This window comes from Serinus canaria, chromosome 1A, assembly GCF_022539315.1.
Source record: "Serinus canaria isolate serCan28SL12 chromosome 1A, serCan2020, whole genome shotgun sequence".
In the NCBI taxonomy this organism is placed as follows: Eukaryota; Metazoa; Chordata; class Aves; order Passeriformes; family Fringillidae; genus Serinus; species Serinus canaria.
This window is the reverse complement of record NC_066314.1, coordinates 39,539,035-39,555,653: the sequence shown is the minus strand read 5'-3', so window position 1 is coordinate 39,555,653 and position 16,619 is coordinate 39,539,035.

The window sequence follows — 16,619 nt, the reverse complement described above, 5'->3', positions numbered from 1 at the left end:
ATAATTAAAGCAACCTTCTGTATATCAGTCCAGCTGTGTCCAGGAAAAAGCACCTATGTGACCTTCATTGTTTGAAATAACAACTTTCCATTTACTGCACCTTTTACTTTTTATTTAATGAAAGCTATAGTTCTAAAGATTATTATTTTGTACCTTTTCTGAGTGTATGCCTGCCAGTCACTGGATCTTGAAGACACAGTGTTTGCAAATAATTTGGTGCACATTAAAGGACCAAAGGACAAAGAACACTGTGTGAAATCTTTTTCACATTATTCTTCACAGATGAAGGATTTTCACTTCAGCCTTCCTGGATCTCTGGATCCATCTCTGATATGACTGGACTCACTGAAAAAAGTGATAAAAGAGCAGAAATTTATGCTAACAATTACAAAATATATAAAAGTTGCAATTTTGCAAATTCTACTTCTTTTTCAAACCACAATCACCTGTAATCCATTCATGGTAGAGAAAAAATCCCCTGCAAGATTATGGATTAAATTTTACTTGCATCAAAAATAGTTTTAGAGTGGATTCAGTGCTTGAAACCGTCATCCAAAATAAATGACATTTCTATATGCAGAAGTATGTATCAAACACAAGCTCATCCAAGATACAAGAGACAAGAAGTAGCTAAATTATGGAGGAAACAAGGTGACAATCTGAAATACAAGTTTAGTGCCATTCCTTCAAAAGCAGTAGGAATGCTTAGATTTGATACCAGATGATTCCACTGCACAAGATTTTATGCAGGCTAAGGTGATCAGAAAAACAATGTGACTGTTAAAGAATTATATTGCAGATTTTTAAAGAGATTAAATACTAGCTGTTTAAGATTAGGAAAATAGTAACAAAGACTGTAAAAAGAAAGTTAATTCCAAAACCATTAAGCCAGAAGATGACCAAAAAGTCGCAGCTGGAAATAGGGAATAAAAAGTATGCAAATAAAGAGCACTCACAATAATGAAATATTGTCAGTTAATAACCAGATAAATGATTATTCCCTTTCTCAGAATGGAAGGTGATAACTCTAGGTTTATGAGACAGTGGAGTGACAGCAGTCATGCAAAAAAATGATTTTATCAGAAGTAAAAAGGATAGTAAACAAGTGATCTCTTAGGCTTTCTCCTTTTCCTCTCTTCCTGTTAGGATCAGCACAACAAAGGCATTTTTGGGTGGATTAGCTTGGCTGCAACCTAACACTTGCTATGGAGTTAGCACTGGAGTGGAAGCCTTGTAATAGAAAAGCCAGTTACTGAGGCCTGGGTTTTAGGCTCAGTGCAAGTACAGTCTGAAACGTGTTTGAAAACTAATTTAACAGAGTCTCCACAAGAGTGATGGCAAAAATAGTAATGAATGTTACAAAAATGCCAACCACATTTTTCAGAATTCCTGAATACACTTAACACTGGGATCAGAATTATCTCCTTTGCTTTCAATTAATCTCTGATCATTTGAAATCCTGTCACAAGCTTGCATACTACTTCACTCATCTAGCTACTATAATAAGTAGGGTCTGCTGTCCTGGAATGGGAGACAAAAAAAATCCAGTAAATCAATTCACAATCAAGCTTCAGTGTGTTCTTCACCCAATGCAATATTGATTTTAGAAGCACAAGCTACTTGAGGTCTGCAAAAATTTGGAAAGTTGTATAGCACAAGAAAGTTGGAACTGAGATTTCCAAATTACTTTATGAAGCTTTTGTGCCTTTTCTATGTCTTATGTGCTTTCTTGCCATGCACTCAGAATGCTGGACACCTCCAAATAGATGTGAAGCAAAGAAGAGATTAAAAAAAAAAAAAACAGCCTTTTATCCTATCTATGTAAAGCAGTCAAATCCTACTCTCTTATGTGTTAACCCTAATTCTGGGTTTTTTAAGTGAAAATACAATTTGAACATTTCCTTTTTTGTAGAAGACAAAAGGCATTCTTTATAAGAGACACTTATCCTTGTGTTACAAATTCATCCAGCTGGCTCTCATGCTATTTTATAACATCAGCCTACCAGATGATCCATTAGAAATCTGCACATTTTTCTCAGGAAATCCATGTCTAAGTGTCTGAAAGTTAACGAGCATCGAAACCTATCTGTGTAATTAATGATCTTATCCAGTCTTGAGAGAACACAGCAATATTCAGGATATAGCTTTATATCACTAGCTATTGGTACAATGGGCAGGAAATGTGCATAGTTCTATTGGTGATCAAGAATTTAGAGCTTAAGTGGAAAGATTGAATGTGAGAATAGTTTTATTTAAAAGCAGACATGGAAGAAACTGATTGCACAAGATGTCCCATAGTCCATCGATAATCAGGTTGCTCTTTACAGTATTTGATCAAATTTTCTTTAATGAAGCTTATACATTATTTTAAAAGGTTCTTTTTTATTTTCATTTAAATATGGCAGCAAGGAATGGCTAGTAACTCCATCTGAATGCTGACCTTATCTGTAAATAAAGCATTTTAATGAATTATTTATATAAATTAAACATACACACCAATTTTCCCCTTCTTTTTTTCCCCCCTATTCATTAAAGACCATCACATTCAGAATAGATTCAAAGGTTTCCAATCTACTTTTAGTTAATGATTTACATTGTCAATATATTGCTTAGAGATTACAGGTTGCTCATAAATAATGTTTCTGCTTGTTGCATGCAATGGCAATTGGGAACTTGCCCTGTCATTACAATTCAATATGTCAGTGTATAAATTAAGATTCATAAATGACTCAACTGAAAGAAACACATGGTCAAAACATGTGGCTAAATCGTTAAACTATCTTAGGAGATGTTTTAAATCACTTGTATTGATTAATTACCAGACTTTAACTGAGGTAAATCAAAATAATTTTAATGACTTCAATGGCATTATTTCTTCTCATTGACAGAAAAAGGAACTTTCCCTGGAAAAGTCATGAGGCTTTCCCCCATTCCCCAGTGTAGGTCCTCAACTGGAGTATTTAATCCATTTTTGTCCATGAACTTTAAGATGTTTTATGCAGAAATGCAGTCCAGAGGAAAAAAAACCTAATGAAACAACAGCCACAATAAAAAAGATAAAGTCTTGCCCAATTAAATAAATAAAAAGAAATATTTATCTTAAACCCTAGACATTTACAGCTAAAAAAATATTGAAAGATATTTGTGTGAGTATTGTGTTTTCTGAGTTAAATGTGCACTAAAAAATGCGATGGATTTAATTGTAAAATAGGAAAAATAATTAAAAGAAAAAAGAAAAAAAGAAAAAAAGGGAGATTGAACTAAAAAAAGGTTTTCTAAAAACCTAAAAGAAAAGTAAATCATGAGAATAGATGGCTGAATGTCTCTAAATATATATCACTGAGGGCTTCAAAAAGGAATTAGGTAAATATGCACTCAAAACCATATAAACATAAAGAGTCCTGTGTTGTATCGAAAGAGTGGTTGAGGTGACCTTGCAGTGATCCTTCCAAGATTTTTTCCATCTTCTTGCTGTTGCTGTTCTTATTTAGCTATTTACTCTTACAAGCAAGTTTGATTGATTGAACTGCATGGAAACTTTTTTTCCCCCAATTCTTACAGACATAAATACAGAATACAGGTTTTGAAAGAAGTTCTCATGCACTCTGGCCTTTGTAAGTTATAAAGGAGAAACACACAGGGTAAAACATAAATAAGCCACATATCAGAAGAAGGCACACAAATAATTCTTGGAGGAAATACTGCTAAGGTGAACAATGGCAAGCACAATGAACCTGAGAAAACCATTGCTAGCTGTGTCACATCATTATTGGACACTAAGTTTGTTGTAAACTCAAATTCCTCTTGGTCCTGTTGCTGGGCACTGCTGTAAAAAGCCAGGCTCCATCTTCGTTGCACATTTTCTTCAGGTGTTTATATATTCTGATAAAACCTTCCCTGAACTGGGCTAAAGGCTGAGACAGCTTAGTTCCAGCTGTCTCAGCCTTTTCTCATAGAAGACATGCTCCTGTCCCTTAATCATCTTTGTGCCCCTTCAATGGTCTCTCTCCAGTGTGCCTGGGTCTCTGGTACTGAGCCCAAAACTGGAGAGTGTACCCCTGGTGTAACCTCAGCAGCAGGTTGGCACCCACAGACAAAAATTTGCCAAATGCAAGCTGGGATACCATAAGCCACCTTTGACACAAGGGCACAGGGCTGACTCATGGTCAGCCTGGGTTCCACCACAACCTCCAGGTCCTTTATATCAAAGGTGTTTTCCAGAAAACCTGCCACCCAGAATGTTTTGGTGAATGGGGTTGTTCCTCCCCCAGTGCTGGACTTCATACTTCCCCTTACTGAACTTATAGAGGATCCTGCCAGCACATCTGTCCATGGTGTTGAGGTCCCTCTGGATGGCAGCCTGACCCCCTGGTGTATCAGGACTGGCCCCAGTTTTGTGTCAGCAGTGAACCTGCTGAGGTGTACTCTGTGTCCACTCATCCCCATCATTTACAAGGATATTGAACAAAACCAGACCCAATATGGTCTCCTGAGCTGATGCACTCCAGTTAGACCAGTTAGACACTCCAGCCTCCGGTTACACCTTGTGCCACCGAACACCTCCCTCTGGGCCCAGGTATTTGGCCAGTTTTCAGTCCAGCTGTCTGTACATCCAACCCAAGCATCATTAGCCTCCTCTGAGGCTTTTATGGGGAAGGTTCAAAGGCCTTACTACAGTCACAGTAAAAGATACCCACTACTTTCTTTTCAGTGACATTTTAGTATTTACGCTGCAGTTTGCACTGGGTATAGTTTGTTTTCCTCCTGTGTCAGACGAAACTCCCAAAGCTGCAACAACTCTTCACAGGCTGTGTATTCTCACCTTTTAAACCTTCTGAAGTGCATTCACTCTCCCTGTTTTGGATCTGCACCTGCTCCTTTAAATCTGTGTTCATGTGAGTGTGAATATGATATAGCAAAGGTACTGTGAATGTTGCTCTGCTAGATTCTCCAATACTTTAGATTCAGTATGAATCTTTTGTTAAACTGCTTGACTTAAGCTGTCAATTAAATGCTGTTTCGAGTGCTGTTAAGCCTTTAGGCCAAAACTATTGGTCATGTTTGGGGCCCATTTTAGCAAGGAGGTCTAGCCTAAACCTTGTGATTAAGTGGGAGGGTCTTCCTTCTTCCTTTTTATCCTTATCCTTTTCTACCCTCACCCTTTCCTCTTTCCATCTTCCACACAGATAATTTTTAATTGATTTTGGGATTACATTGATTGATTTTAGGTTTTAGTTTGTTTTTTCTCTGTGTGCTTAAACCATTTAGTAAGCAGTAGAGTGAACTTTGCCAATTAAAGTTGGCATGCTTTTGCTTGTATATCAAACCTGCTTTTACCACTACCTAAAATGGTGATCCTTTAAAAGACTTTAAAACACTGATTCATGACAGCATTAATCAGAAATAATCTGCATGTAATGTCATGAATATTTATATTCTTACTTGCAATATGGTAATACCTAAGAATTTTCCAGTCATCATCTAGAATTCTACCATATAGTATATGGTATTCTTATTCTGTGGGAGAAAAATCTAAAGCAAGAAACGGAAAACAAAGAGGAGAAATAAATTAGAAAACAGAGAATAGATAATATAAAATAAAGATTAAAAAAAGAAAAATTAAACAGAAAGGGGAGAGGAGGAGGAAGAGGAAAAAAGAGGGGAAAAAAAAGAAAAAAGGGCATACTTTATATAACTGGTAACTTCTAAGTCAACCAATGTAATTTTCCTTAAAGGAAAAAAGTGTTTAAATGCAACAGAAAGCCAAATATTTTTCTGCAATATTCTCTGTCTTTATAATAGCTGTCTTTATCCTACCAAGAAAAGGTGAATCTCCGTCTCAGTAGCAGCTGCTCAGAGAATTAGTGGCACAGAATTAATTTTATTTTATTAAATACCAACCTGACATTCAGCATTTGTAAAAGTGAAGTCTTTATGATACATGCAAGAATAAAAAAACAGTCACTGCACAAAATAATGCACGGAGAAAAAGTTGATATTACAAGAATTCTTGGTACAATTTTATCTGCAGTTTTAATCTGTTATTTGATAAATATAACTCTCATAAAATTGTCACTGAAATTTCAATCTGCACCAGGAAAAAAAAACCAACAGACTGAGACCTTCATTCTTCTGGATTAAGAGAAGCAGTTTTGAAACAATATTTCTGTTGATGTTCCTATTCTAGTCACTTAATTCAATTTTCTGTGGGCCAGAAAGGACATAACTGCCAGAGTTATGAAAAATGAGACTTAAAAAAAGATTAAGTTTCACTCATTAACATTAAACTCAAAGCACTTCACTTCATTCTGAATCTTTCACAAGCCAGATTGTATCATCCCTCCATTTCAGATATTTAGTTACTGCCTCCAATATTTTACACAGTCAGAAAACAGATATAGGTTTAGAAGAGTCCAGGATCTAGTTTGGAATAGCACTTCATAAATATTTAATTCACAGATGCATTTCCTTAAAAAGGTGTAACCAAAGTATCTGTAAGAAAGCCAACTCTTTTCCCTTGTCCCCCAGCAGACATTTGAAAGCTCCCTTGCAGCAGGAGACAAGGAGGACTGGAGAAAAGGCTTAGTAGTACAATGAAAGGTGCACAATGAGGCAGAGACTTCAGTAAGGTGAATTCAAAGCTGAGGCAGTAATAGCATTTCCTTCATATATGACTGATTTCTAAGAAAACAGGTTTTTCTTATAATGCACAAGATTTCCCTTCCTCTCCCAAATTCACAACTGTCTTATTCAAACTGTGTTTCTGTTAGACAACATTTATTGTAATTTCACTCAACAATAGGTTAGGTTTTTCTTTAAAATTCAATCCTACATTGAAAATGATCATTTAATTCTCTGTTCATTATGTCCCAATGATACCTATAATAAAACTGCTAGCAGTGAATATTAGAAAATCTCCTCTGCCAGCCAAACAAACTCAACCTGAAAGTCAACCTGTTCCTTTAATAGACTAATAAATACTTTGCACATCAAATTACACCTCAATTACAAGTGTGTAGCTTCATTGTCCTCTGATTATATTTTCCACTACACCTGTGGCACTCTATTGCCATCAGTGATTTTATGCATGTATAATCTCAGGTAACTAACTGGAATCTGCTTAACCTTGTCCCAGCTAGTCCTCTAAAACAGCTTGCATCGTGCTACTCTTTTTAATATTTCACAAAAATTAACATGGAGAAAAATAATTTCAGAAACCCTACCTTTTTATGTGACTATTATGCTGGTTTTGGCAGGAGTAGACTAAATTTTTAATGCAGCAGGTTACATCTGGGTCTACATTCTGGATTTGTGATGGAAACAGTGCTGATAATTCCAAAATATTTCATTATTGGTCAAATACTGAACAATGCTCGCACAGAGTCAAGGTCTTTTCGACCCCTTCCCACAAGAGAGATTCACAGGGAGCTGGGAAGTGACACAGCCAGGACAACTGTCCCCAACTGACCAATGGTCCAGACCTGTGGCTTCATGCTCAGCATGTACAGCAGTAGAAGGAGGAAGACAGAGTGATGGCATTTTTCTTCCAAAGGAGCATAATGCACAATGAAGCCCTGTGCTTCTGGAGGTGGGTGAACACCTGCCTGCTCATGGGAAGTGAATTAATTCCCTGATTTGCTTTGATGGCAGACACAGCTGTTGCTCTGTTTATTAAACTGTCTTTATATCAGCTCATAGGTTTTGTGTTTCACACTTTTGATTCTTTCCCCCATCCCACCAGGGAGAGGGAGCAAGCAACTCTGTGGGGCTGAGTTGCTGGCTGGGATTAAACCACAACACAATTCTTAGGGGAGAATACCCTCTAAAGAAGCATCTATCCCTTTGGTCAGAAGAGCAATAGAAATCTCATACTTAATGGCAGTATACCCTGAAAGTCATCAGATATGTCTGCATTGCTGAAAAAACCCTACTGCAGGTCTTGGAAATTGAATTCACAGAGTGATGTACATCCACAAGGAGGAGGAGCAGACTCATGGACAAGAACAGACTTGAGCTGTCCATACAGTGTAAACAGAGTTACAACATGAAGTCTAAGACAGTAAATTGTCCTTCAACAGTGACTTTTATCCTGTGGTCATGTTTTAATTTTTAGTATTCAGTGCTGTTTCTGTTCTAGAGAGGAAGCTATTAGAAAGTCATGTGACCCAGCAAACTGATGGGTTTTAAAGGATACTTTGGGGCATAAAGACAGGGGTCTATTAAGTAGGGCTTTTTAGAGTTTCCATTCTAAATTTCAGTTGGAATCAATTGCTAAGCTCTTAAATGTCTTTTAGAAGGCAAGAGCCCTAAATTTCACTTTGATTGCATCTGATTTTCAGTTTATTCACTTTATCCACTTTTAGTAATATTTTACTCATAATTTTACTCATAATCTGATTGTAATAAAATATTCTATGGTAAACTCATGCACACCTGAGGGAAGATTTGTTTTAAAACCCCTTGGAAGGGGAAACATCTTTGGACTCCCTAATTAGAACTTTTAAGCACCCCAGAAATGAAAACACCTTTCCCAGAACAGTGCTAGAGAGCTGTCCTAAGAGAGGTAGTTGCGCCCATAAACTGTTCAACATAACTGCAACAATTCACTTAGTTGGATGAATTAGTTTATCTAGATTAGTGAATCAGAATCCTAATATATTATATATATATATAAAATATATATGATATATATATATATATAAAATCAACATATTATATTATATTATATTATATTATATTATATTATATTATATTATATTATATTATATTATATTATATTATATTATATTATATTATATTATAATATATATATGTTATATATATTGTTTTGCTCATAAAATCTTGCTTATGCTCTTTGGTTGCTTTTAAATCCAAAATATAAACACATTATCTCTAAATTAATTCATATCAGCTAGATTTTAACGAGATTTGGAATACTCCAAAAGCATCAAGATAATGATTAGACTGTCAAAGGACACAGATTTCATTTTTTAGACAATCACATCTATAATCCTACTTGAATGCTTTCATGCAGAGAAAGTCTCTGTTTCGTTCAGATCAGTAATCTAAAACTTCACTATATAGTCTCATCAGCATGAATGAAATGAGGAATAAATACAGCAACTCTTTAAAATGAATCACATATAAAATGCAATAAGTTTTGAGGATAAACATTTATTTTCAAAAACATTTTTTCAGATAGCTTATTTTTTTTTACTGTTGTTCATTTTTACTCATTAAAAACTTCTGTTTTAAGAAAACAGTGGAGAGAAGATTTGGTGTGGTTTTTAAAGATTTTTTTTTTCTTTTTTAAACATAGAGTTGGAATCATCAGTGATTTCAACAGACAAGGGATTTTTATTTATTTCTGTACTATTTGTGATGGCATGTGTTCCAACACTGGTGAATATCTGGAACCAGAATAACATACATTCCAAATTTACTCATAATATAGATATAAAATTTTTTCTCCAATTATAAGAAAATCTGACATCTACTGTTCCTCAGAAAGAGAATTATTAATAAATTAAATGAATTAAAAATCCTTATAGCTCTCTGGAAGAGGTAAGGAAAGTCAAAACCTGAAAACCACGTTCATAGAATGCAAATTATTGCAAATATTACTTTTAATAAAGAATGAATATTGAAGTATTCATTTAAGACTAATCAGCCTTAAATTGGAATCTAAATGGTTTCATATTGGTAAATCAAAGATCACAGAAGGGCAGTTAAGTGAAAGTATAAAGCATGTGGAAAATAAGTTTCAAAAAACTGGTTTTGATCTTGCCAGGAAACCCTTCAATAACAATGTCTATAATATGAAGTTGAAGTTCACAGTCTTAAGCAATCAAATCTATTGTTCAGATTTCTTTTAATTACCTCCATTATCATCATTTTTCATTCCATTTTATAGCTACTCCAACAAAACTGCAACGTTTCTACTTTGGTAGATCTTGAACTCATCACTTTAAATATCCTATCAGCTCTAAAACTTGCTGAAAGTCTAATTTTCTATCCTTGAATTGGTTTTGCTTCATGCTGTAAAATAATGGCTATCTCATAAAATGAAACCTGAAGTCTAGATAAGAGCAGCCATAAATGCAATGTAGTCTAACCAGAATGAAGAAACTTATTTTAGATAACCATTTTAATAAACTTGGTTTACACAAACAAAACAAATATAAATCAGGAAGATATTAACATAAAGGTATTTTACACCTTTTATCAATGAATTATTGTATACAAACAACCTCAGTAGTATTGGAACTGCCTCTAATCTGAATATCCAGTCAATATCCCCTTTTAAATAGTCTATTCTACACAAAATATTGAAAATAAAAATTCTGGGTGGAATTTATTTTAATAATACATTTGCCAAGGGTTAAACTTTTATTTATGCTGCCTTAGTGTATAAAACTATAATATCTACTCCTCACTTACAATCAGAGCAGTTTGGCTTGAAAAGGACCTTAAAGTTTATCCATTTCCCACTTCCTCTTCTCCATGGACAGGAACATCTTTCACTAGATCAGGTTGCTCCAAGCCTCATCCAACCTGGCCTTGAGTGCCTCCAGGGATGGGACACCCACAACTTTTCTGGGAAATATGTTCATGTTCCTCACCATTCTCATACTGAAGAATCTAAAGCTACCCTTTTTCAGTTTAAAACCATCTTCCAGCTTAGCATGTTTAGGTTTTCTTGATGATCTTCATCACCATTATAGAGAAAAAACTGTCATACCTCTGTTGCTGTGCACTAAATGTGAATCAAAGTAATTTGACATGCAGAATAATCACTGAATTTTATTAAAATACCCAGCATTTTGAGTTCCTACAGAAGGGTAGAACCAGATACAGGCATAAATGGTCTCTCTCTAAACTCTATAAAATCATCATCCACTTGCTGCTATGAAATTTTTTTCAGGAAAAAAAATTAAGTGTTACTTGACATCCTAACTATTTCCTAGCTCACTCTCCAAACCAAAGTTACTCAGATGACCTTAGTTAAAAATTAATTATTAAGAAAAAAAGAAAAGCTGATCCAAGAAAATAATAGCAGACTTAGTTCTTAACTCATGTAATTAGAAGATTTAACCTAAACTGCAATAAAACAAAGTATCTCTAAGTATAATCAGTCAGTACAAAATCTTGCCAAAATTATATTTAAAGAAACATAAAAAAATTAATTTTCTCCCTCTTTCTCTCTCTTTCTTCTGCCCCTGAGCATTACAAGGTGCTAAAATGTTATATGGCCTCAAAAAAAAAAAATTCACAAAACCATCTGCAGCTTCTGAGAAGAAAACTCAATTAACTAGCTGACATACTTGAAACTTAGAATAAATAAGTGATTCTCAACATTATACAAACAAGACAGCACCAGGAAGTTGTGAATTGCATCAAAGAAAAAAAAAAAAAAAACTCTGATAGAGCTTTCTGGATGAAAAACTAGGAATTGAAAATGGCTGTAGAAGTCCCATACACAACAACAAATGAAAAATGAAGACAACAAATGAAATATGGCAACCCATTCTGACCTAAGATGAAAAATGAGATTGAGCCTTGAAATGCTATTCATTGATTTCTGGAAAGCTACCAAGTATATTGCAGCCAGTAGGATACCTCCACAGCTGCAAAGAGGTGCTCAAATGCAAATTCACACTCATATATCACAACCATATATTTCAAATTCCAGCCAGCTCAATACTTAAGCTTTCTCTTACATGTTTGGACACGATACACATTGAATAAATAGCCAGTGATAAATAGAGAAAACTAAAAGTTTCTCCAAGCTGTTAAATAAAAGAATGAAAGTCTATTTACACTTGCATAGTCCAGATTAATTTTCTGATTGGTGTTGTTTTATCAATTCATAGAATATTCTAGCTGTCTGTCTATCATGCTTTTAACAAAAGAAAACAAAATACCAGGAACAATTGCAAACGACTATTTTAAGTTTTTCAACCTTTTCCAAGATGTTTCAAAAAGTGGTCTGACTGTAAAGTGTTAAAATTGCCCTTGAATCATTCAGTATGGTCCTCATCAGAAATGTTACACTTCCAGAGGAAAGTGAAGGAAACATTTCTTCCTGACCATAATTATTGAATAAGTTGTGCTCTGAAACTTGATTGATAGCCCTTAAAATTTTATACTAGAATTACTACAAAAAAGTTTTTCTCATTTTTGTGATGCTGAAATATGCTTTTTAAATTACTAGGCTGCATGCCTATCTTGTGTTAATGAGCTCCACATAGAACTCCCCATGTAAAACTTTGTTTTCCTCTACATTTTAAAATTAATTTTTTTTAACATTGAAAACCCTCCTACGCTTTTACCATGGATGGAAGTAAATGCATGCAAAAACTGATTGATTTTTCTCTTTTATTTTTCATTGCTATGGATAACACCCCAAGGTGATTTATATACTAAATATTAAAGCATTATGCCTACAACTTTTGAATCTGAGAACTCAATTCAAAGAAAGTCTGAGTGAATACTCAAAAGTGTTAATTCAGTCTTGATCTCCTCCTCTGAAACCAATGAAAGTTTCCCCACTGATCTCTTGGAAAAACTGCTAAACTACAAAGAGCATAATTGTTCAAAGTTACTGCAAGCCACAGATGAACATGGACATCAGGTTCTCTGCCATGGGATGTCTAAAATAAATAAAAGCATTTCATTAAGTGGTTAAATTATTAATGTTATTATTGTTGTTGTTATTGTTATTTTTGTTAATAAGTCTTCCTCATTAAGAAGAAATCTTTGCCTTTTTTAATAATACTCTAACCCATTTTAAAATACATGCACTAACTTTTTACCTATGATGCGTTTACAAGAGAAATCAATGTGCTCAGATCAGCACTCATATAATTATCTATTTAAGGCATTGTAATTTAAAAAAAAATTTAGCCAGAAATTTTTATGAAATTTCCATACAATAAAATTTCATTCATTGAAAAATTCTATTAATTAAACTGCTTTACCATTATAAAGTGAATTTTTGTTTACTGAGGTACACAGCTGCATTATTTAGTGGGATGTATGTTCACATGACTCACTGAAGACCACTGAATGTTATTAAGTGACATGGTTTATTTTTCCAGCATACATATTTCCCTTCATACACTCTTCTATAAGCCACAAAGAAGAATGGAGGTGATAATTCTAGGACTTCATGTCGGGTTGCTTTTTGAGTATTCCAAATAGTCATACAAAGCAAAGAGCCTGACTGTCATCTCAGGAGTGTGCAGCCTCTAAAGCTAGTCCTGGCAGCAGTCAGTGGGTGTCATGCCTGCAGCTCTCCAGGCTGGCCTACTGCAAAGCCTCAGAGCTTCAGCTTTGGAGGAGTTTCTCCAGCTACACCTCCATGTGCTCTACTCTGGTGAAAGAGAACTGAGTGCTGTAAATAAACTTTCTCCAAATAAGTCATTCCTAGCAGTGATAATTTAATATGCCCTTACCTTAGAGTTAGGGATTAAAGATCAACCTTAACTGTATGTCGTATTACATATCTGCTATTTCACTTAAGTCTGAAGCTGTTTTTTCTATTCCCTATCAAGTTACTGTTCTATAATTATTCACATTACAACACTGTCTGACTAAATATTTTCCCCCGATGTTAAGCTATTGTTTCACTGGCTGTCTGCTGTGGGTGTCTTGTTTTCTCTTCTCAAGGCAGTGGACCTGTGAGCCAGATTCAGAAGTGATATGTAAGGTGCTGTAAGATAGATCACATAATATTCACTTGAATTCCTTCAGTGTTTCATACTCTGCTTTTCATAATGTGAAAGGCAATGTCACACGATATAACTCTCATAGTTGAAAGTAGTTGAAAGGAGTTGGGTAAGCTACAGCATCTCTTTCAATAAATTATGCTTTCACCTAGCTGTTTATTATGTGAGCTAGCTCTCATTTAAGTACAGGAGGTCTGAGGGAGACACTAAAGTAGTACACACAGATCTGAGGTGATTCTGCTAGCTGTGGTTGCATTGGCAACTTCACAGCTAAACCATGTAAAAGTATAGGCTCTGTGTGTGCTAGTTCAGCTCAAAGACAGTTTAGCTGTGTTAATTTCAGGTCTGCCTGGGTCCATGTATTTATGGAGATATTATACTCCCAAATCAACGGAATCAAGCCACCCAAAAAACAGTTTTTGTGGGAAATACTAATGAGACACTCACGCTGACTCAAAGAAGGAAGAGTATTACAAAAAAACCTACTGAACTCTCTGGATTGTTTCCATTATTTTTAGTATCTCATTTTCTGAGTAAATAAAACAGTGTTGGCTATGAGACACCCTGTCTGTATTACTCCTCCTTTTTACCTTGTGAACACTTCTGAATTCCAACTACCCTTCAATTGAACCACCTTCATATGATCAGAGAAACCCAGTGTCTCTGCTGTTTTGAAGGCAGTCTTACTTATTAGGTACAATAAAACATCCTCTTTTTAAAACTAATTTTGTGTTAAAAAAACAAGTTATGGTTTCTTTATTTTGTTGGGGGTATTTTGGTTTTTAGGAGGTTTTTTTTTTTTTGGTTGGTTGGTTTTTTGGTTTGTTTTTTTTTTCCTGAAAGAGAGAAAGAGATTTATTTCCTGAAGTGATCTAAGTGAACCAGTCCAAAATCTCAGGACAGCACACAGTGGCTGGTGACAGAGAGAACAAAATGTGAATCAGCGTGTCCAGAAGCTCTGGATAAAATGCAGAAATAAATAAAAGTAAATATGCTGGGGAGTAGTAGTGGAAATAGATTGAGGGCATGAAGGTTGAAGAAAAAAAGAAGTAGATAGTTTCTCTGAAGTGTATTGATATTGCTGCTGCTGAGAAAAGAAGTTCAAGCTCAGAGAAAGCATCTGGGTACTCCTCCTCAAATATTACTAGAGGGAGTGGCAGGAAAAAAGGAATTTAATTTTTAGAAAAAAAAACAGGTCTTCAAGGGTGAATTTCTGCAGGGTCCCACTAGACTAGTGTCTCAGACTGGTCTGAATATTTCCCCCAGGTATCCTTTGCCTTTCGTGGTGCTTTATTGTGACAACTCACATTTTACTGCAGAGTAGCTTATGGGAACTGAAGTATACACTAATAGACTTTCCATATTCATTTCTCCAGAAGGTGGATATGTTTGAAATAAAACCTTCACACTCAATCCTCTTTTTTACAAGAAGATTACAACATGTCTTGATAAATTCTAACACTGTTGTGGAATTTTCAGCAATAAAAATTTCTTATTGCCGATATGACTAAATCATGAAAGAATGGATAACAAAGAAATGGCACTCTAGATCCATGCAAACTCCCAGTATCTGAGAACTTCATACCATATATGTAGTCATAGAAATTAATAGGAGCCATGCCTTTTCATTTCTCTTGAACATAAAAATATTTGAATGCAAAAATTACTTTGTGTCTGAGTTCATCTCCATCTTCTTTGCTAGTCAGTTTTCACTCCCTGATAACAGAGAGCTCCTGCAATAAATGTCTCGAACAAGCACCCTGTAGGCTTTGCCTAACTTGGAATTATTTCTGGAGGAGTATTAATACATTCATTTAACATGCAGTTTCAATGCTAGAAAACATTTCTCACTTTTACTGTTTTCATAATTTAAACTTGGATCAAATATTAAAAAGATGAGCACTTGCAACCTGCTCAATTTCGATGCAAGCATCAAAATTCAAAAAAGGTTTAGTGAAGCTTCAGTTTTGAATGAATTATAGAAAAAACATAGAAGTGTATAGAAATATAGTATAGAATTAATTTTTTATTGTTTCAAAAGAAAAATAGGGATTGTACAATTTCTCTGGGTTGTGGTTCTTTATGAAAAGTCTACATTGTTTGCTAACTCGAATAATTTACTGACAATCTCTTATCTGTGACAAGACACAAAGTACTTATCTGGAAGCAACGTCAGACTAATGAGAACTGATCTAGAATTTTACAAAGTCAAGAAGATGAGAAATTCAATCTCCTTCGCTGAATTGATCATGTTGATGAGAAAAGTCTGCAAGCCACACAAGTACATGCCTAGTTCTAACACTCCTGTCAATATCACTTTCTCCTTGCATGTGTATAATCCTTTTAGTTATTCCATAACAAAAAATACTAAGCCATCTAATATTTTATTAAATATCCATAGGTATTTGAGTTCTGGAATTCTGAAAGTCCCCTTTCTCCTATGTGGCATTCCCTTAGTGTGTGTCAGGCTCAGCAGAGGAAAAGCCCCATTATATGCTCCGGTTCCTATTCAGTCAATTAGTATACACTCAGGAGTTATTCTTTTGTGGCAGACCTGCCCATAATTGAATTTATGTCAGATAAGATGCTGTACTTATACATCCTCTGGGAGCAGAAATGAAGACATCAGCCATAAGGCACACAAAGATTTCTCTTCCCTATAATCTCAGTGAAACACCTGCTATTTGTTTTAGAGCATGGTGCACGTGCTTAAACAAGCCAGGGACTGCTTGACCTGACTTCTATTCAGTCACTGCTCCAGCTGATAATATATGAAGTCAGGCCATCCCGTGGCATGAAGATGATAGATGATGATGTTTTGCTAACTTATCATTAACACTGATGTCAGAATGACCTATGTACTATTTCAGCAATTACAAATGTCAGAAC